Raw genomic sequence first — 23,642 nt, 5'->3', positions numbered from 1 at the left:
CCTCAGTTTTTGAGTACCAAGGTATCAATCCAGTAGGAGGCCACACTCAAGTCCCTTGAACCTACACAAACAAATAAGAACCTTGCAACCAACGCGATAAAGGGGTTGTCAATCCCTTCACGGCCACTTGCAAAAGTGAGATCTGATAGAGATGATAAGATAATATTTTTGGTATTTTTATGATAAAGACAAAAAGTAAAGAAAGCAAAATAAACGGCAAAAGTAATAGCTTGTTGACGGAAGATTAATATGATGGAAAATAGACCCGGGGGCCATAGGTTTCACTAGTGGCTTCTCTAAAGATAGCATAAGTATTACGGTGGGTGAACAAATTACTGTCGAGCAATTGATAGAATTGAGCATAGTTATGAGAATATCTAGGTATGATCATGTATATAGGCATCACGTCCGTGACAAGTAGACCGACTCCTGCCTGCATCTACTACTATTACTCCACACATCGACCGCTATCCAGCATGCATCCAGAGTATTAAGTTCATAAGAACGGAGTAACGCCTTAAGCAAGATGACATGATGTAGAGGGATAAACTCATGCAATATGATATAAACCCCATCTTTTTATCCTCGATGGCAACAATACAATACGTGCCGTTTCCCCTACTGTCACTAGGATCGATCACCGCAAGATTGAACCCAAAGCTAAGCACTTCTCCCATTGCAAGAAAGATTAATCTAGTAGGCCAAACCAAACTAATCATTAAAAGAGACTTGCAAAGATAACCAATCATACATAAAAGAATTCAGAGAAGATTCAATTATTGTTCATAGATAATCTGGATCATAAACCCACAATTCATCGGATCTCGACAAACACACCGCAAAAGAAGATTACATCGAATAGATCTCCAAGAGAATCAAGGAGAACTTTGTATTGCGATCCAAAGAGAGAGAAGAAGCCATCTAGCTAATAACTATGGACCCGAAGGTCTGAGGCAAACTACTCACAAATCATCGGAGAGGCTATGGTGTTGATGTAGAAGCCCTCCGTGATCAATGCCCCCTCCGGCAGGACGCCGGAAAAGGCCCCAAGATGGGATCTCACGGGTACAGAAGGTTGCGGCGGTGGAATTAGGTTTTTGTGGTGCCCCTCGACGGTTTGGGGGTACGTAGGTATATGTAGGAGGAAGAAGTAGGTCGGTGGAGCCACGAGGGGCCCACGAGGGTGGAGGGCGCGCCCAGGGGGGTAGGCGCGCCCACCTGCCTCGTGGCCTCCTCGGTGATTTCTTGACGTCCACTCCAAGTCCTTTGGATCACGTTTGTTCCAAAAATAACTCTTCCGAAGGTTTCATTCCTTTTGGACTCCGTATGATATCCTTTTTCTGCGAAACACTGAAATAGGCAAAAAACAGCAATTTGGGCTCGGCCTCCGGTTAATAGGACAGTCCCAAAAATAATATAAAAGTGTATAAATAAGCCCGTTAAACATCCAAAACAGAATATATAATAGCATGGAACAATCAAAAATTATAGATACGTTGGAGACGTATCACCCTACAACAAAGGAATATATTTTATTAAACTACAAAGTTTGTTGAAAACATTGAGAAGGTTCCTCCAACTCAATCCCAAATTAATAAGCATCAACCCAACAAATTAATTAAGTAGAGTGATGAGATCAAATCAATAATTCAAGTACCAGATACTCAAGATGTCCATAACCGGGGACACGGCTAACCATGATTAGTTTATACACTCTGCAGAGGTTTGCGCACTTTTCCCCACAAGACTCGATCTCCTCCGTTGGATTTCTCGCACTACATGATGTTTGAGAAACGGATGACCGAGACACAGTCTTTCCGAAGCATTAACTCTTTACTCTGGGTAGACATTACCACCTACATCCCCTACATCTGCTAGCCTACCACTGAAAGAGGTCACACAACATACTCAACTATGCCAGAGCCCATAATGGCTTGTGGCTGCACACGGAAGATTCCAGCATGAAAAATCTTATGATCCCTTTGAGCCTGGGTGGCAAACCGTAGGATGATCACACGGGTACTCCAGGATATCCCAGGACAACGCTGGATTGCTCCAGGTGCCCAGACAACCACTGGGTCCTCCAAGGTGCCTCAACCAATCCACCCAGATGTGTATTAAAGTAGCCACCTTAAGTTTAACCATTAATTAAAACTCTCACATCTGTCACGGATCACTCAAACCCAAACCACGTCTACGAGCATAGCATAGCAGTATAAGCATAACGTAGAAGTAACTCCCAGGGTTTGAATTAAAGACAATTGGTTCTACCTCATCAACTACTTCCCAATACCCACATGTATTGAAGTCCTAACCATGCAGTGTTTGAGGATTGAAAACTAATGCATAAAAACTAGGTAATAAAGGGTATGATCAAAGTGTTACTTGCCTTGCTGACGATCTGAAAACCCTAGTGACTCGTAGTAGCACGCTTCGCACTCTGGAAACTCTATCGTAAACAAAAAATAACATACATAAGCACTCAAGAATAAGATGCAAGGGTAAAAACTCAAATGAAAAGATCCAAACTGAAAGTTCAACTGAAGAGCTACGGTTTGCAAAAATAATCAATCGAATTGGAGCTACGACACTCAAACTACGATTAAAAGAAGTTCGAATTCAAGTCTGCTTGAAACCAAATTTTAAATTGTCAAAATCATGCTCAATTTGACTAACTAGAAAGAGGGGAACAAGACGAAGATTTTGGCGTTGGTTTCACTGGATTTGGATAAACAAGCAAAAAGTTGTGAGGGTTTGAAGATCAGGGAGTAATCTGTGAGAAAAGTATTCTGGGATAGGTCCTTGGCCGAAAATAAACAGAAAAAGAAAAGGCTAACGAACGAACGTTCGCTAACAGAACTAAACGGACAAATTCGTTCATTAAAATGATCTAAACAGAGAGCGTTCGCTAATTAGCAAACCCTAAAAAAGCGATCTAAAACCGAAGAACCGAAAAAATAAACGCAAAGAAAAACGGCGAACTGGGACGGTTTTATACCGATCCAAACGGCGGCGGGGTCAACGGCGGCGGCGGCGACTCCGGCGATGAGGCGGGGCGAGGCTTCGGCGGCGTCGGCGGTGGCACGGGCGGCGGTGGTGTGGCGGCGGCTCGGGGTGAGGAGAGGTCGGCGGGGGCGGCGGCTTATAAAGAGGGGAGGGGGCTCGACCGACTTGGGGGAGGGGGCGGCGCGAGGGGAGTCCGGCTCGAACTCCTCGGTGTCCGTGCGGCGGCGGGATTCCTCCCGCTCAGGAGGAAGGCGGCGGGGAGGTGGGCTGCGGCCTGGCTCGGCTGGGACTTCGGCCCAGTCGGGCAGCGATTTTTTTTAAATAATTCTAGGAGGAAGAAAAATCCTGATAAAATACAAAAAATCTAAAAATACCAGAAACAATTTTCACCGTCTAAATCTAATATTTAGAACAAAGTGAACATTTTTCTTGCCTAAAAATGCAATTTTCAAAAATGCATATTTTTCTAATTTCAAATAAAATAGCAACAAAATCCAAATAAAATATAAATTTGATTTTAAAATTTCTTCTCCAATATTTCCTCTCTTTTGAAGAAATCATTTTATCTTCACTCATTTATTTTTAATATTGGAAATAACTGGAGAGAAAAAATATTAAAATCAATTGATCCTCTTTTCAAATTTGAAAAAATTCAAATATGAAAACTTGTGAAATCTCCGACTCTCTCCTTGGGTCCTTGAGTTGCTTAAGATTTCTAGGATCACAACCAATATGCAAATAAAATATATGCATATCATGACCTATGTATGACATCCAAATTGAAAATTGGGATGTTACAGTAATGCTCGTAGTAGCACCTGGGTATTTGATACTGGTTCTGTTACTCATATTTGCAACTCGAAACAGGGGCTACGGATTAAACGAAGATTGGCTAAGGACGAGGTGACGATGTGCATCGGAAATGGTTCCAAGGTCGATGTGATCACCATCGGCACGCTACGTCTACATCTACCTTCGGGATTAGTTTTAGACCTGAATAATTGTTATTTGGTGCCAGCGTTGAGCATGAACATTATATCTAAATCTTGTTTGATGCGAGACGGTTATTCATTTAAATCAGGGAATAATGGTTGTTCTATTTATATGAGTAATATCTTTTACGGTCATGCACCCTTGATGAGTGGTCTATTTTTGTTGAATCTCGATCGTAGTGATACACATATTCATAATATTGAAGAGAAAAGATGCAAAGTTAATAATGATAGTGCAACTTATTTGTGGCACTGGCGTTTCGGTCATATTGGTGTAAAGCGCATGAAGAAACTCCATGCTGATGGGCTTTTGGAATCACTTGATTATGAATCACTTGATGCTTGTGAACCATTCCTCATGGGCAAGATGACTAAGACTCCGTTCTCCGGAACAATGGAGCGAGCCACCGACTTATTGGAAATAATACATACTGATGTATGCGGTCCAATGAGTGTTGAGGCTCGCGGTGGGTATCGTTACTTTCTGACCTTCACAGATGATTTGAGCAGATATGGGTATATCTACTTAATGAAACATAAGTCTGAATTATTTGAAAAATTCAAAGAATTTTAGAGTGAAGTAGAAAATCATCGTAACAAGAAAATAAAGTTTCTACGATCTGATCGCGGAGGCGAATATTTGAGTTACGAGTTTGGTCTTCATTTGAAACAATGTGGAATAGTTTCGCAACTCACGCCACCTGGAATACCACAGCGTAATGGTGTGTTCGAACGTTGTAATCGTACTTTATTAGATATGGTGCGATCTATGATGTCTCTTACCGATTTACCACTATCATTTTGGAGTTATGCTTTAGAGACGGTTGCATTCACGTTAAATAGGGCACCATCTAAATCCATTGAGACGACACCATCTGAACTATGGTTTGGCAAGAAACCTAAGCTATCATTTCTTAAAGTTTGGGGCTGCGATGCTTATGTCAAAAAGCTTCAACCTGATAAGCTCGAACCCAAATCGGAGAAGTGCGTCTTCATAGGATACCCAAAAGAAACTGTTGGGTATACCTTCTATCACAGATCTGAAGGCAAGATCTTTGTTGCTAAGAATGGATCCTTTCTAGAGAAGGAGTTTCTCTCGAAAGAAGTGAGTGGGAGGAAAGTAGAACTTGATGAGGTAATTGTACCTTCTCTCGAATTGGAAATTAGTACATCACATAAATAAGTTCTAGTGATGCCTACACCAATTAGTGAGGAAGTTAATGATGATGATCATAAAACATCAGATCAAGTTACTACCGAACCTCGTAGGTCAACCAGAGTACGTTCCACACCAGAGAGTATGGTAATCCTATTCTGGAAGTCATGTTACTAGACCATGCCGAACCTACGAACTATGAGGAAGCGATGATGAGCCCAGATTCCGCAAAATGGCTTGAGGCGATGAAATCTGAGATGGGGTCCATGTATGAGAACAAAGTGTGGACTTTGGTTGACTTGCCCCATGATCGGCAAGCCATAGAAAATAAATGGATCTTCAAGAAGAAGACTGACGCTGACGGTAATGTTACTGTCTACAAATCTCTACTTGTTGCGAAAGGTTTTCGACAAGTTCAAGGAGTTGACTATGATGAGACCTTCTCACCCATAGCGATGCTTAAGTCTGTCCGAATTATATTAGCAATTTCCGCATTTTATGATTATGAAATTTGGCAAATGGATGTCAAAACTGCATTCCTTAATGGATTTCTTAAAGAAGAGTTCTATATGATGCAACCAGAAGGTTTTTGTCGATCCTAAAGGTGTTAACAAAGTGTGCAAGCTCCAGCGATCCATTTATGGACTGGTGCAAGCCTCTCAGAGTTGGAATATACGCTTTGATAGTGTGATCAAAGCATATGGTTTTATAGAGACTTTTGGAGAAGCGTGTATTTACAAGAAAGTGAGTGGGAGCTCTGTAGCATTTCTAATATTATATGTGGATGACATATTATTGATTAGAAATGATATAGAATTTGTGGATAGCATAAAAGGATACTTGAATAAGAATTTTTCAATGAAAGACCTCGGTGAAGCTGCTTATATATTGGGCATCAAGATCTATAGAGATAGATCAAGACGCTTAATTGGACTTTCACAAAGCACATACCTTAATAAAGTTTTGAAGAAGTTCAAAATGGACCAGTCAAATAAAGGGTTCTTAGCTGTGTTACAAGGTGTGAAGTTGAGTCAGACTCAATGCCCGACCACTGCAGAAGATAGAGAGAAAATCAAAGTCATTCCCTATGCCTCAGCCATAGGTTCTATCATGTATACAATGCTGTGTACCAGACCTGATGTGTGCCTTGCTATAAGTTTAGCAGGGAGGTACCAAAGTAATCCAGGAGTGGATCACTGGACAGCGGTCAGGAACATCCTGAAATATCTGAAAAGGACTAAGGATATGTTTCTCGTTTATGGAGGTGACAAAGACCTTATCGTAAATGATTATGTCGATGCTAGCTTTGACACTGATCCGGATGACTCTACGTCACAAATAGGATACATATTTATATTGAATGGTGGAGCTGTTAGTTGGTGCAGTTCCAAGCAGAGCGTCGTGGCAGGATCTACGTGTGAAGCAGAGTACATAGCTGCTTCAGAAGCAGCAAATGAAGGAGTCTGGATGAAGGAGTTCATATCTGATCTAGGTGTAATACCTAGTGCATCGGGTCCAATGAAAATCTTTTGTGACAATACTAGAGCAACTGCCTTAGCGAAGGAATCCAGATTTGAAAAGAGAAGCAAACACATCAAGAGACGCTTCAACTCCATCCGCGATCAAGTCAAGGAGGGAGACATAGAGATTTGAAAAATGCATACGGATCTGAATGTTGCAGACCCGTTGACTAAGCCTCTTCCATGAGCAAAACATGATCAGCACCAAGACTCCATGGGTGTTAGAATCATTACAATGTAATCTATATTATTGACTCTAGTGCAAGTGGGAGACTGAAGGAAATATGCCCTAGAGGCAAGAATAAAGTTGTTATTTATATTTCCTTATATCATGATAAATGTTTATTATTCATGCTAGAATTGTATTAACCGGAAACTTGATACATGTGTGAATACATAGACAAAACAAAGTGTCCCTAGTATGCCTCTACTAGACTAGCTCATTAATCAAAGATGGTTAAGTTTCCTGACCATAGACATGTGTTGTCATTTGATGAACGGGATCAGATCATTAGGAGAATGATGTGATGGACAAGACCCATTCGTTAGCTTAGCACAATGATCGTTAAGTTTTATTGCTATTGCTTTCTTCATGACTTATACATATTCCTCTGACTATGAGATAATGCAACTCCTGAATACCGAAGGAACACATTGTGTGCTATCAAACGTCACAACATAACTGGGTGATTATAAAGATGCACTACAGGTATCTCCGAAGGTGTTTGTTGGGTTGGCATAGATCAAGATTAGGATTTGCCACTCCGTGTATCGGAGAGGTATCTCCGGGCCCTCTCGTTAATGCACATCATAAGCCTTGCAAGCAATGTGACCAATGAGTTAGTTATGGGATGATGCATTACGGAACGAGTAAAGAGACTTGCCGGTAAAGAGATTGAACTAGGTATGAGGATACCGACGATCGAATCTCGGGCAAGTAAGATACCGATGACAAAGGGAATGACGTATGTTGTTATTGCGGTTTGACTGATAAATATCTTCATAGAATATGTAGAAACCAATATGAGCATCTTGGTTCCACTGTTGGTTATTGATCGGAGATATGTCTCGGTCATGTCTACATAGTTCTCAGACCCGTAGGGTCAACATGCTTAATGTTCGATGACTATTTGTATTATGAGTTATGTGTTTTGGTGACCAAAGATTGTTCGGAGTCCTAGATGAGATCACGGACATGACGAGGAGTCTCGAAATAGTCGAGAGGTAAAGATTGATATATTGGACGATAGTATTTGGACACCGGAATGGTTTCGGGACGTTTCGGATATTTATCGGAGTATCGAGGGGTTACCGGAACCCCCGGGGGAAGTAATGGGCCAACATGGGCCATAGGGGAGAGAGAGGGGAGCCCACAAGGGATGGCGCCCCCCATGAGCCCCCTTTCCTTTCCCCCTCTCCCTCTCCTTCCCTCTTCCCCCCTCCATGAGAAGGAAAAAAGGTGGGAAAACTTTGTTTTTGCCACTCTAGTTTTTCCTCACTTTGCTTATGCCATTCTAGAATCTGACATTTCACTTCTGCCACTCATAGCTTTTGAGAATATATCACTTTTGCCATTCAGTGGCAAAAGCAAAACTTTTAGAGTGGAAATTGTGATACATTGTCAAAAGCTAAGAGTGGCAAAAGTGAAATGAAAAATTATCGGTTTTGCCACGCAATGGCATTTGTGATGTAATGTCAAAGCAAAGAGTGGCAAAAGTGAGATGTCAAAATCTAGAGTGGCATAAGCAAAATTGGCAAAATCTAGAGTGGCAAAAACAAATTTTCAGGGGGGTCGAATCCTACTAGGACTAGAGTCCTAGTAGGACTCCCCCCCTCATGGCGCGCCCCATGGTGGTCGGCCTCCTCCTCTCCCTCCTTTATATACATGGGCAGGTGAAAGGGCTAGTTATCGACTAGAGGGAGGGGTGAATAGGCGATTTTTATGAAAGTCTTCAAAACATGAAAGTTTCAAAGACAAACAATGAAAATGAACCTAATAACATGCAGCGAAAGGTAGACTACACTAGGCAAGCCATAGTCAAGTATTCAATGAAGTGAAAGCACGAAGACTAATAGCAGATAAGTAGTAATGATCAGGAAGGAAGATAGTATGAAGCCAAACAACAATAGAAGTCCCACAGTGAAGTCAAACAGGTAGCACAGGCAGGCAATGACTTCACGAAGACAAACTGTAAGTAAAGAGAGGGAGAAGATAGAACCGGTCTCTTGGAGAGGACAAGGATTTGTTGGACCAGTTCTAGTTGCTGTGACAACTGTACGTCTGGTTAGGGAGGCTGAGATTCAACTCAGAAGACCACGTCTTCACCTTATTCCCCTTGAGCTAAGGACACCCAGTCCTCGCCCAATCACTCTGGTAAGTCTTCAAGGTAGACCTCCAAACCTTCACAGACTTCGTTCATTGGCAATGCACAATGACTCTTGGATGCTCAGAACGCGACGCCTAACCGGCTGGAGGATTCACAGTCCTCAAGTGTAACAAGTCTTCAGGTCACGCGGACAGAAAGACTTCAGTGATGCCTAACACTCTTTGGCTCAGGGTGTTTTGGGCTTTGTCCTCGCAAGGATTTCTCTCTCTCAAAAGCTTCGGAGGTGGGTTGCTCTCAAACGACAAAAGCCGTGCACTAACTCTGAGCAGCCACCAATTTATGGTGTAGGGGGTGGGCTATTTATAGCCACTAGGCAACCCGACCTGATTTATCCGAAATGACCCTGGGTCACTAAGGAACTGACACGTGTTCCAATGATCAGATTTCAAACACACGCGGCAGCTTGGCTTGGGCTACAAGTAAAGCTGACTCATCCAGCTCTGGATAAGATTTGCCCTCATTGTCTTCGCTCGAAGACATAGGATTTGGTTGAGCATCACTTCAGTCACTCTGACTTTGTTCACTTGGACCCCACTTAACAGTACCGTGGTTCCTATGACTCAACAAAGAAGAAAAAGAAACTATGAAACAACAATGTCTTCGCGCTCCAAAGTCTTCATGTGATGTCTTCTCATGTCAGAGTCTTCAATGTGAATATCTTCACATACCACCATTGTCTTCCATGTCTTCACACATTTTTAGGGGTCATCTCCGGTAGGTAAACCAAATCAATGAGGGACTACTACCTGTGTTATCCTGCAATTCTCACAAACACATTAGTCCCTCAACCAGGTTTGTCGTCAATACTCCAAAACCAACTAGGGATGGCACTAGATGCACTTACAATCTCCCCCTTTTTGGTGATTGATGACAAACTGGTTGAAGTTTTCAACGGGTATAAAAGTATGTGAAATTGTAAAGAATTAAGATAATTGTCTTCATAAGTAGCAAAAGGCTCCCCCTGAAGATGTGCATATAAGTATTTTGCTTTTGGAATGCAAATGCACATGGCAGGTTGTACTTGTGGAGATCCTCTTCAACTTATGAAGACAATTCATCATGCGTGAAAAGATATAACAAAGATAATGACATGCATAATGAAAAATGGACGTCTGCAATATGACTTCGTGCGTGATTTATCATCGCATATGCGATAGCAAAAAAATTAGCAGACAACCATCAAGTTTAGGTGTTACAACTCAAAAAACCAAATGTATCAAAAGCGAGAGTTGTAAACACTTGGCAAAAGTATAGCAACCACCCATAAGGACCCGCTTGAAGACTATCAACTCATATGCTTCTCCCCCTTTTGTCAGTAAGGACCAAAAAGGTTTGAAGACATAGAGACTCTACTCGTTCTCATGAGGAGTAGGTGGTGAAGCAGCAGGATCGTCGTTGAGGTTTGGTGGTGCAGAAGAACTTGGTGCAGTGTCGATACGCACCGAAGTTGGAGGTGGGGAAGTAGCATCATCTTAGTCATCAATGACTCTGGTATCAACAGTTGCAGCTGAGGAAGAATAGTCAGAGTCTTCAAGTGAGGGAGTCCGACGCAAGACAACATTCCTGGGAGGAGTGGAATCAAACTTGAATCTTTTGGTGAAGCCATCGTCTTGAAGATCAGCTTCAGCACTGAGCAATGTCAAACTCTTCCAAGACCTCCGACGGGTTTTGTGAGTGACAAATGCATTCTTGGTGGCAAGGTTGCGAATGTGATTGACATCCACCAAGAGGCTTTTCATCTGATGCTTCAGCCAGTCGTGATGCTTATCCTGTTTTTGATGCAGGGCAACGAGAAGCTCTTGGTCGTTGAGAACACGAGAACACTTCCGAGGCCTTTGAGCAATTGTGCTTTCAGTGGCTTCAGTTGGGGCACGATGAGGTGTGCGTGTATTGCCAGCCAAAGGATAAACACGAGTGGCAGCCAGAACTCCTTCAATGGGCTGTGTGAAGCTTTGGTGATCAGTATTGTGAAGATAAATTGGCTCCTTGGCAGGCTCTGGGTAGATGGCTTTGACAGACATATCAACCTCTGGCAAGAATATCAGATGGTTACGCGCAGACGGCTGATAGTTGACGGCAGAGTGAAGCTTGATAAGGCGCATAACCCATGGAGCATAGAATTTCAATCCGAAAATATCAGAGCCAGATGCAGCCAATTGCCTGATGAAGAAGTCTTGAGCATTGAAACTGATGCCATTGAAGATAGAGAAGACCAATGTCTTCATTGCTCCTTCAAGCTTCGCTGCAGGTGAATGTCCCTTGATGGGCCATAGAGTTCTCCTTATGATATGATAGATCATGCATGGCAGATACTCTAGGTCTTCAACAAAGAATTCCCGTGGATATTCAGCGTCGCGTGGCAGTGGCTTCATCATGCTCAGCATTTGGCTCATGTTGGGCTCAGGCTTCTGAAAAATGCTCTCCAAAGCATTGCGGTGAAGCTAACAACCAGGCTCATATAGTTCACCTGGAGTGGGCAGGCCTGTGAGCTTAATAATATCCTGAGCTTTGGCTTCGTGGTGTATATTTCCTGTCATCCACTCAAGGATCCAAGTCTTCGGATCCCTGTTGTAGCCGCGAATGTGGAGTGTAGCATAGAATTGTAGCAGAAGCTCTTCATTCCAGTGCTCTTTATCAGTCACAAATTGCAGTAGACCAGCATCTCGGAAATAGGCAAGGGCTTCTTCTAAGCAGGGCAGTCCAGCAATAGCTTCACAGTCTAGACGCATATGGGGGAAGATGCGCCCTTGATCATAAAGAACACATGAATAGTAACTGCACTGCTGATAGCTCCAGAACCGATCGGATGAAATTCTTGGCTTCGAGTAGGGGTTCTTGGCACTATCAAAGAAGGTGTTGTGTGCAATGAAGCCATTTGCATTGAAGGATCCTGGTGAAGTTGCAGTACCTGGAAACCTTGGCAACCTTAGCTTAGGCTTCTGGACCTGAGGCCTGTGCTCTACATGATAGTCAAATTGTGGACTGGCACCAGGTGGAGGAACCAGAATGGGCCATCTGACAGTAACCAGCTAACCACGATCAAATGCTTGCTCAATGGTGTGTGGCCTTGGAGGCGGTACATGAGCAGTGGCATTGGTATTAACTTCAGGCTGCAGATTTGCATCAGGTGCAGCATTGGCTTCAGGTGCATTTACTTCTGGCACCATATTAACTTCAGGCGCCACATTAGCTTCAGCCATGACAACGTCATCGGCTTCAGTAGTGTTGTTTGTGGCCGCCTCAGTATTGTTAACCTCCACTTGAGTAGCTGGAGGGTCGGACACATTCTCCTCGAGAACAACTTCTTGGTTGGACGGGGGTGTAGCAACACGTTCTTCTTCATGACAGGGTTCTTCTCGTTCATCGGCTGATGCAGCCGGAATGTCTTCAGCAGCTTTGGCTTCAGACTCTGAAATGTTCGCAGTTGGAGTGGCTTCAGGAAATACTTGGCATGATACTGAGTGGTGATCTTCTCCTTCTAGAACACTCGAAAGAGTGACTTGTGGCCTTGGTCCTTTGCGAAGCCTGTAAAACGCTGGCGACGCTTGTGGAGATGGAGTTGTCTGGGCCACAAAGTCTTCATCTTCAAGCACCAGAGTGGTGACTTGAGTTGGGGGAGTACGTGGTGATTCTTCTTGACGGGGGGAGTCTTGAGGGTGATCAGCTCATGAATCATCCTGAGCTATTGGCGTCAAAGGACGACCAATGCTGATGAGTTCGCTGTTCGTGAGAACATGCGATGATACCATGTTGTGCTCGGTCTGAGGAAGGACTTCATCAGCATCTACATTGTCTTCGAGACCAATGTCTTCGGCTGCGGTGGGGTCAACAGTTGGAATGTCTTCAGTTTCAGGAGCCTCTGTGGTAGCAGGCTCATGAATTATCAAACGATGCTCTTGGTGTGCAGACGCAGGACGAGCAACTGAGATTGGCTCAACGACAAGGGGCTCTGTGGGAGCAGTCCGATCTTTCTTCTTTGTCTTTCTCTTCTTGGTTGGTGGCGCATCATCAGTGGTGTTCTTGGACTTGCGCTTTCTGGCTTCGGCTGTTCTTGTTTTCTTGAGTTCCGAAGCCACTGTGGGGACCTTAGGCTTCACGCCTGTCATGCTGGCGGGGAAGACAATGCGTGGTTCTTCCCGCCTTGATGCTTCAGCTGGGGCCACAGTAGGCTTCTTCTTCTTGGCAGCCATCTTGGGGTCGCTGCCAGGACGCCCAAGTGCCTTGCGCTTCTCGGCTTCATTGTAAGCTTGAACACATTTGGCAGCAAGGAGTTTCATGCGCTCTCGAGAACCTTTAGCTTCGTCACGATTCTTGTGAAACGCCTCCTTGAGCTCATGCATCATTTGGTTTAAGTTTTGGACATCCGTCACACTGAGCTTGGCCATATGCTTCTTGAACTGCGCCTTTTCATAGTCAATTTTGTTCTTCAGTTCAACAATTTTATGAGCTAGAGCCAGCTCAGGAGCAATGGCTCCAAGGAAGGAGACGCTGAGGCCGATTGGAAGCTGAAGATAATCAAAACTGAGGTTTGGGCTGTCAAACCATTCATCAATGAACTTGTTCAGGATGTCCACATCGAAAAGGGGAAGATCATTGAAGATTTCCGCCTCTTGCTTGCTCTTGATTAGCAGTTCGAGAGCATCATCGTCACTTGACAGATCAATGGCTTCGTTCTCATTCCTCAGAACGGCAGCTGGGGTCAGTGCTTGACCAATGATCTACATGGTCTTCTTCTTCTTCTCAGTCTTGGATATGTGAGAAAGATCTTCAGAATGCACACTAGGTGCAGGAGGAGCAGTGGCCAGAGGCTTCGCACGCGAAACTCTTGGTGCAGTGGAGGGCTTTGAAGCCTTTGGTTTGTTCTGCTTTTGAGGCTTCGGTGGAGCGGGAGCTTCATCAAAATCAGCTTCATCTCCAGACTGATCCACTGTGGCCCTCTGAGCAGTGATGTAGGAGAGGAGACCATCAAAGTTGTCGAAGGGGCCGATGACATTTGGATTTGCATCACGTGTGCCATCAGCCCGTGGAGCAGAAGGACCTGGCTTGAAATTGCATCCAAGACTTTTCTTGTTCTCTTTGGCCGATGCCTTTGCAGTCTGAAAGTTGCGCTTGAAAAGATTATCATCACGACACCATAGCAATGATGATGGGTCGGCATTGGCAGGCTGTGGTCCACGGACCATACAGGGGTAGAAACCCTGAGCAATAGCTTTAGCTCTATTCTTGGGTTGAAGATTTTGAAAGAGAATATCACCCCAAGGACTCATGATAGCATTCTTCTCAGCATACTCCTAGGTCACGAATCGGTATTTGAACCATTGCTCGGCCCAATATCTTCGAATCCATTGGATTCGAGTTTTGCGCTAATTATAATCTTCTTCTGGATCAGTCTTGTACAGCTCATGGAGATATGGTGGCAAATCCTGATGTCCCCCCACGGCGCTGCATGCCGCCCTTCCTTGCAGACTTTTCTGTGGCCATGAAGTTCAGACTGAATGGCTTCAAAATTGTCAAAGTCTTCCGTCTGCTGGTCAGACAAGAACTAGCTTCGGGAGAGTTGATGTGATGCTGTAAGAATTCTGCAAATGAATGCAAACTATGAGAACCAAGGGATTCTCCCACGGACATGTACATGTGACAGCATTAGAGATGTGAGGGAAGGGGAAGAGGTCATATGCATTCTCAGAAGATTTTGAAGATAAATCAGTTTGAAGGCATTGACCTCATAGCGCGAAGACATTCACTTATATGTTGAGAGTTGGTTCCAGATTTGTACGAATCCAAGAATAGGTACAAGTGAGGAATCCAACTACGTGTGAAGCATAAGTGAATATACTAGGCATAATATGAGATGCAGAACAGGATAGATCCAATGGAGGCAGAAACCACTTTTGGTAAGGAAAGATTAATCCATCAGATCAAAAAGACAGTAAAAAGAGAGTTTTAATTACCACACAATGAACTGCTAGACGGAGTAGAAGAGGAGGCCGAGCAGTTCGATCTTCCGTGCCCTAACTTGGCGACGGAGGGCACCTACGGCGACGGTGGAGAAGACGAGGTCGCGGCAGCTAAGCGCTTCGTCGCCGACGTCGTCGAGAGCTAGCGGTGGCGCTAGGGTTTGTTGAGGTGGAGAGGTGGAAGAAAGATTTTGACCGCGATGAGTTGTGCATTTATAGGGAGAGGGACAGCACAGCGCAATTACGCAGGTGCCCCTGGCGCTTCACATCTGAGGGACACATGGCGAACATGCAACACATTGGAAGTTGTTCCATGTTCCCACGCACGCCTGATCTGTCGGGTGGTCGTTCCGGCTTCTCCGGGTTTCAGGCAATAAGGACTGAGCATTTAAAATAGATTTAATGTTTGTCTCTGTATCTTCTGCTGACAAGGATGCGGAGAAGACATTCGGCAGTTTCAACAGAATGCATATGATTTGGATACATAGAGTTTGAGGTAGAAGCATAGAGGGGTTAGGGTCCGATCACATTCACTTAGTCCAAAAGATTCAAACGAGAAGACATAGCTATAAGTGAATGTTGTAGAGGACAGAACACAAGTATATGTATATATCTGAGTAAAACTAAATCAATAAGGTGAAGATCATCAGGAAGACAAACCAATGTTGAAGATAAATCAAATGCGAAGACTTAGCAAATGTAACGCCAGGAGAAAAACACTTCAAACAAGAATTTGGTGGTGGCGTTACCCACCGTATAGGAAGTATTAGACCCAGACACGGCACACAATTATCGTGGCGCTCCGAAATCAAATTCCGCATTAATGTATTCACACTTAGAGTGTAAGTCTTCATTGATTGAAGATATACGTTACTTCGTGTGTTGCACATCTAAGTCATCAACATGCATAAGTGTTAGGATGTGTGCCTAATCACAGGACATTCGAGGATTCCAAGATATTTAGCTCACACCGTAACTTGCAAAACCTTTTCTCATCCAAGGGCTTTGTGAAGATATCTGCCAATTGCTCTTCAGTGTTGACGTGAATGATATCAATATCTTCCTTCATAACATGATCTCTGAGAAAGTGATGACGAATTTCAATGTGCTTTGTCTTCGAGTGCTGAACTGGGTTGTTGGCAATCTTGATGGCGCTTTCATTGTCGCAGTAGGGTGGTACTTGCTTCAGATGGATGTCATAGTCCTTGAGTGTTTGCTTCATCCATAGAAGCTGAGCGCAGCAAGATCCAGCAGCAATGTATTCAGATTCAGCAGTGGAGAGAGATACACATTTCTGCTTCTTTGAAGACCAATAGACAAGTGATCGTCCCAGAAAGTGACATGTGCCTGATGTAGACTTGCGATCCACCTTGTCACCAGCATAATCAGCATCCAAGAATCCAACTAGATCAAACTCAGAGCCCTTTGGATACCATAATCCTAGTGTTGGGGTGTAATCCAAATATCAAAGAATTCGCTTCACAGCTAAGTGATGTGATTCCTTTGGTGCCGCTTGGAATCAGGCACACATGCAAACACTAAGCATGATATCTGGCCTAGATGCACATAAATAAAGTAAAGAACCAATCATGGAGCGGTATACCTTTTGACCGAACTCATTACCATTGGTGCCAGGACCCAGATGACTTTTGGTTGGCATTGGCGTCGTGTAACCTTTGCAGTCTTGCATTCCGAACTTCTTCAGGCAGTCTTTGAGGTATTTCTCTTGAGATATGAAGATGTCGTTGCTCTGCTGACGAATTTGAAGACTAAGGAAGAACTTCAGCTCACCCATCATGGACATTTGATATTGCTCTTGCATCATGTGTCCAAACTCATCACTATATTTCTGGTTAGTGCAGCCGAAGATAATGTCATCCACATATATTTGGCACACAAACAGTTCACCATCATATGTCTTCGTGAAGAGTGTGGGATCCAGGGAACCAGGTTTGAAGCCTTTACTCTTCAGGAAGTCTTTGAGTGTGTCATACCAAGCGCGAGGGGCTTGTTTGAGGCCATACAATGCCTTGTTGAGCTTGTATACCATATCAGGATGTTTTGGATCTTCAAAGCCAGGTGGTTGTGCAACATACACTTCTTCTTCAATCTTGCCATTGAGAAATGCACTCTTCACATCCATTTGATACAGAAGGATGTTGTGATGATTTGCGTAGGCTAGCAGTATGCGAATGCCTTCAAGCCTAGCTACAGGAGCAAATGTTTCATCGAAGTCAACCCCTTCAACTTGAGTGTATCCTTGAGCAACGAGACGAGCCTTGTTTCTGACGACTTGACCATGCTCATCTTGTTTGTTGCGATGTATCCATTTGGTTCCTATTATGTTGTATTTGCGAGGGTCAGGATGCTTGACTAGTTCCCACACATTGTTCAGCTAGAACTGTTGAAGCTCTTCTTGCATAGCTTGAATCCATTCAGGTTCCATGAAGGCTTCAGCAACTTTCTTGGGTTTTGATATTGAGACAAATGTAAAGTGCCCACAGAAATTTGCTAGCTGTGTTGCTCTTGAACGAGTGAGTGGACTTGGTGCATTGATGCTATCAATTATCTTCTCAATCTGTACTTCATTTGCAACACGAGGATGAACTCGACGAAGATTTTTCTCTTTCTGATCATTGTCATCATTTGGAGGATTGTCTTCAGGCTGAGCATTGGCTTCAGGTTGATTAGGTGCAGAAATGATGAGTTCCTCTTCAGCCTGTGCCTCAGAAGGTATGATATCTCTAGTTCCCATGAGTTTATGGATTCACTAGGTGGATCTTCATCTAGCACATTTGGCAGGTGCTCTCTTTGCGAGCCGTTAGTCTCATCGAACCACACATCTACAGTTTCAACCACTTTATAATGAAAGAGGTTGAAGACTCTGTAGGAGTGCGAATCCTTTCCGTAACCAAGCATAAAACCTTCATGTGCTTTCGGTGCAAATTTTGAAGTGCGATGTGGATCCTTGATCCAGCACCTAGCACCAAATACTCTGAAGTGACTGACATTTGGCTTCTTACCAGTAAGGAGTTCCTAGGATGTCTTCTTCAGAAGCTTGTGAAGATAAACACGGTTGATGACATGGCATGCAGTAGCAATGGCTTCGGGCCAGAACTTTCTTGGAGTCTTGTATTCATCAAGCATTGTCCGAGCCATCTCAATGAGTGTTCTGTTTTTGCGCTCCATGATGCCATTCTGCTGAGGTGTGTACGGAGCTGAGAACTCATGAGTGAAACCCAATGTATCCAGGTAAAGGTCGATGCCGGTGTTCTTGAACTCTGTACCGTTGTCACTTCTGATATGCTTGATCTTGATGCCATAGTTGTTCATGGCACGGTTGGTGAAGCATCTGAAGACATCCTGCACTTCAGTCTTGTAGAGGATTATATGCACCCATGTATATCTTGAATAATCATCAACAATGACGAAGCCATAGAGACAAGCAGTAGTAGTGAGAGTAGGTGAGTAGGGCCAAATAAGTCCATGTGTAGCAGCTTGAAGTGTTGAGATGTCGTCATGATTGTCTTTGAGGGATGCTTGGCCCTAGTCATCTTTCCAGCTTCATAGGCACCGCACATATGATCTTTCTTGAACTTGACGCCCTCGATGCCTATCACATGCTTCTTCTTTGCGAGAGTGTGTAAGTTCCTCATGCCAGCATGCCCTAGCCTCCGATGCCAAAGCCAGCAATCTGAAGCTTTTGCTAGAAGACATACGGCAAGCTATGGTCCTGCTGAGAAATCTACCATGTACAAATCATCTTTTCGATACACTTCAAAGACTAGAGACTTGTCAGATTCCATTAGTACAAGGCAATGGTATTTTCCAAATATCACAATCATGTTCAAGTCACAAAGCATTGAGACAGACATTAAGTTGAAACCAAGGGATTCAACAAGCATCACTTTATCCATGTGCTGATCCTTTGAGATTGCAACTCTACCTAGACCCAATACCTTGCTTTTACCAGTGTCAGCAAATGTGATGTGACTCTTGTCAGATGGAGGTAAGGTTGAGTCCATGAGAAGACTTCGATCACCAGTCATATGATTAGTCCATCCGCTGTCCATAATCCATTCTGAAGACTTTGGTGTCATACCCTACAGTACAGTTAGGGGGATAGGCTTCACCAAGTGTATTGTGAAGCATAAACATTTGACGGACAAGAGGATTATCAAAGCTCAGATCAAGGTTAGGACAGATAGGATGATTGGCAAGCGATTCAGGAACAAAATACATAGTAAGACCATTTGGGCATTTTATCTTGCGCCCTACAAGATGTTTTAGGTCCCCAGCAATAGCATCGGACGCCTTTGATTTCCGACTGGAGACCTTTCCCTGCAAAAGAAAGTTAATTCTTCTTAACCACCCACATCTTCAGGGGTGGCTTAGAAGCAATGAGTCTAAGTGCAGCATCTGAGAACTTCGGCTTTGAAGCCCCAGCAAATAGCCTTGCAGGAGATGAGTGATACTCATATGAATAAGCAGAATAGTTCTTAGTCTTATGAACATAGCGGTTTGATGATATGCGCTCATATTCATAAGTTTGAGTATGATTTCCCTGTAAAACATTGGCGTTAGGGTGACTCAGGTGAGTCATGTGTCTGTATGAAGCCTTCGGGCCATATGAAGCCTTTGCTCTGGGGTTTGTCTTCTTCCCTTTTGGTGTCATGATGACATTCACAGGAAGATTCTCCAGACACCTTTTGGGCACCCAGATCTTTTTCATAGGTGGCCCATTCCTGCAGTTAGTACCAATATACCTGGCAAACACTTCACCATTCTGATTCTTAAACAGTTTATAGTGTGCATCCAAGGAATCATCAATGATAATTGGGTTAGCACAAGTGAAGCGAGATAAGGTGGATGGATCCACTGAAGGTCCCTTTGCAGCAACCCATATGGTTTTGGGGTACTGCTCAGGCTTCCAGTAAGAACCATCAACATTCATTTTCCTCTCGAACCCAACACCCTCTTTTCAAGGGTTTCGGTTCAGAATCTGCTTTTTGAGGACATCGCACAGTGTCTGATGCCCTTTGAGACTTTTGTATGTCCCTGTCTCAAGCAATGTCTTCAACCTAGCATTTTCATCAGCAACAGTAGTGGCATCCTCAGCAGAGGGGTTAGTTACAACATCAATAGTTGAAGATATTGCACCAGTAGAAGCAGTAGAACATTCAGCAACAGAAGTAGCGTTATCACGCTCAAGGCATTTTAGACATGGTGGTTCAAATCCTTCCTGAGCGGGACTAATCCGTTGAGCGCGAAGTGACTGATTCTCCTTTTGAAGATCTTCATGAGCCGCTCTCAATTTCTCAAGTTCTTGCTTCCTTTGAATATAATCGTAGGAAAGCTTTTCATGAGTTGTTGAGAGCGTTTCATGACGACATTCAAGTTCCTCGTACTTAACATGAAGATTTTTTATTTCTTCAATTAAGGACTGAGATCGGGTCATTTCTGCGTCCAACAGGTCATCGCTTTTGTCTAACAGTTTTTGAATATGTTCCATAGCTTTCTGTTGTTCAGTTGCAATTTTAGCAAGTGTTTTGTAGCTGGGTTTGGATTCACAATCAGAGTCATCTTCACTTGATGTTTGAAAGTAAGTATCACGTGAGTTTACCTTGGCACCATGTGCCATGAAGCAGTAGGTGGGAGCGGAGTCGTCCTTGTCATTAGCATCAGCGTTGGTGGCGGAGCCATTGTCTTCAATGTTGAAGATGGACTTGGCAATGTAAGTTGTAGCTAGAGCCAGACTAGCAACGCCAGAGTCAGACTCCTCCTCAGACTCTACCTCCGCCTCCTCAGAAGCAGACTCCTCCTCTGAATCCATCTCCTTGCCAACAAAAGCACGAGCCTTGCCAGATGAGCTCTTCTTGTGTGATGAAGACTTCGATGAAGATTTGGAAGAAGACTTTGAGGATTTCTTCTTCTTCTTGTCATCAGAATCATATTCCTTGCTCTTTTTCTTCTTCTTGTTTTCATTGTCCCACTGTGGACACTCAGAGATGTAGTGACCAGGTTCCTTGCACTTGTGGCATGTTCTCTTCTTGTGGTCATGAGTAGAAGCTTCATCATTTCTTGAGCTGGATCATGAAGACTTTCTGAAGCCTTTCTTCTTTGTGAACTTCTGGAACTTCTTAACAAGCCTAGCAAGCTCCTTTCCAATGTCTTCAGGATCTCCAGAACTATAGTCAGATTCTTCTTCAGATGAGGAAACAGCCTTTGCCTTCAAAGCGCGAGTTCGGCCATAGTTGGGACCATAGATATCTCTTTTCTCAGATAGATAAAACTCATGTGTGTTGAGCCTCTCAAGTATGTCAGACGGATCGAGTGTCTTGAAGTCAGGGCGTTCTTGAATCATCAGGGCTAGGGTGTCAAATGAGCTGTCAAGTGATCTCAGGAGTGTCTTGACGATTTCATGCTTGGTGATCTTAGTGGCGCCGAGAGCATGAAGCTCATTTGTGATGTCAGTGAGGCGATCAAACGTGAGTTGGACATTCTCATTGTCATTTCTCTTGAAGCGGTTGAACAGGTTGCGAAGGACACTGATCCTTTGATCTCTCTAGGTTGAGACGCCTTCGTTGACCTTGGAGAGCCAGTCCTAGACTAGTTTCGACGTTTCCAGAGCACTCACACGGCCATACTGTCCTTTAGTCAGATGACCACAGCTGATGTTCTTGGCAGTAGAATCTAGTTGAACGAACTTCTTGACATCAGCAGGGGTGACACCTTCACCAGTCTTGGGAACGCCGTTCTTGACGACATACCATAGATCGACATCAATGGCTTCAAGATGCATGCGCATCTTATTCTTCCAGTAGGGATAATCAGTGCCATCGAAGACAGGGCACGCAGCGAAGACTTTGATTATCCCTACAGTCGACATAGCTAAAACTCCAGGTGGTTAAACCGAATCACACGGAACAAGGGAGTACCTTGCTCTGATACCAATTGAAAGTGCTAGTTATCGACTAGAGGGGGGGTGAATAGGCGATTTTTATGAAAGTCTTCAAAACATGGAAGTTTCGAAGACAAACAATGAAAATGAACCTAATAACATGCAGCGGAAGGTAGACTACACTAGGCAAGCCATAGTCAAGTATTCAATGAAGTGAAAGCACGAAGACTAATAGCAGCTAAGTAGTAATGATCAGGAAGGAAGATAGTATGAAGCCACACAACAATAGAAGTCACACAGTGAAGTCAAACAGGTAGCACAGGTAGGCAATGACTTTACGAAGACAAACTGTAAGTAAAGAGAGGGAGAAGATAGAACCGGTCTCTTGGAGAGGATAAGGATTTGTTGGACCAGTTCCAGTTGCTGTGACAACTGTACGTCTGGTTAGGGAGGCTGAGATTCAACTCAGAAGACCACGTCTTCACCTTATTCCCCTTGAGCTAAGGACACCCAATCCCCGCCCAATCACTTTGGTAAGTCTTCAAGGTAGACTTCCAAACCTTCACAGACTTCGTTCACCAGCAATCCACATTGACTCTTGGATGCTCAGAACGTGACGCCTAACCGGCTGGAGGATTCACAGTCCTCAAGTGTAACAAGTCTTCAGGTCACGCGGACAGAAAGACTTCAGTGATGCCTAACACTCTTTGGCTCAGGGTGTTTTGGGCTTTGTCCTCGCAAGGATTTCTCTCTCTCAAAAGCTTCGGAGGTGGGTTGCTCTCAAACGACAAAAGCCGTGCACTAACTCTGAGCAGCCACCAATTTATGGTGTAGGGGGTGGGCTATTTATAGCCACTAGGCAACCCGACCTGATTTATCCGAAATGACCCTGGGTCACTAAGGAACTGACACGTGTTCCAATGATCAGATTTCAAACACACGCGGCAGCTTGGCTTGGGCTACAAGTAAAGCTGACTCATCCAGCTCTGGATAAGATTTGCCCTCATTGTCTTCGCTCGAAGACATAGGATTTGGTTGAGCATCACTTCAGTCACTCTGACTTTGTTCACTTGGACCCCACTTAACAGTACCGTGGTTCCTATGACTCAACAAAGAAGAAAAAGAAACTATGAAACAACAATGTCTTCGCGCTCCAAAGTCTTCATGTGATGTCTTCTCATGTCAGAGTCTTCAATGTGAATATCTTCACATACCACCATTGTCTTCCATGTCTTCACACATTTTTAGGGGTCATCTCCGGTAGGTAAACCAAATCAATGAGGGACTACTACCTGTGTTATCCTGCAATTCTCACAAACACATTAGTCCCTCAACCAGGTTTGTCGTCAATACTCCAAAACCAACTAGGGGTGGCACTAGATGCACTTACAGCAGGGCACCCCTTGGAGACACACCAATTGTTCCAAGCCGTGTGTGGCGTCTCTCTCCACAGTTTACTCCTCCGGTCATATTCACGTAGTGCATAGGCAAAGCCCTGCGCAGATCACATCACCATCACAATCACCACGACGATGGAATATGATATTATGGTCGAGGGAGAGTTTCGTCAGCACGAATGGATTAGGGGGTCCTCGGATGGCCGGGCTATGTCACATGGGCCGGATTGATGGTCCGTGAAGATATAAGGTAGAAGGCCTTCCCCCGTGTCCGGATGGAACTCTCCTTTGGGTTGATGACAAGATTGGCGTCTGGACGTGTAGTT

Source organism: Aegilops tauschii, chromosome 5 (genome assembly GCF_002575655.3).
Source record: "Aegilops tauschii subsp. strangulata cultivar AL8/78 chromosome 5, Aet v6.0, whole genome shotgun sequence".
Classification (NCBI taxonomy): Eukaryota; Viridiplantae; Streptophyta; class Magnoliopsida; order Poales; family Poaceae; genus Aegilops; species Aegilops tauschii.
Note: the sequence above shows the minus strand (reverse complement) of the source record.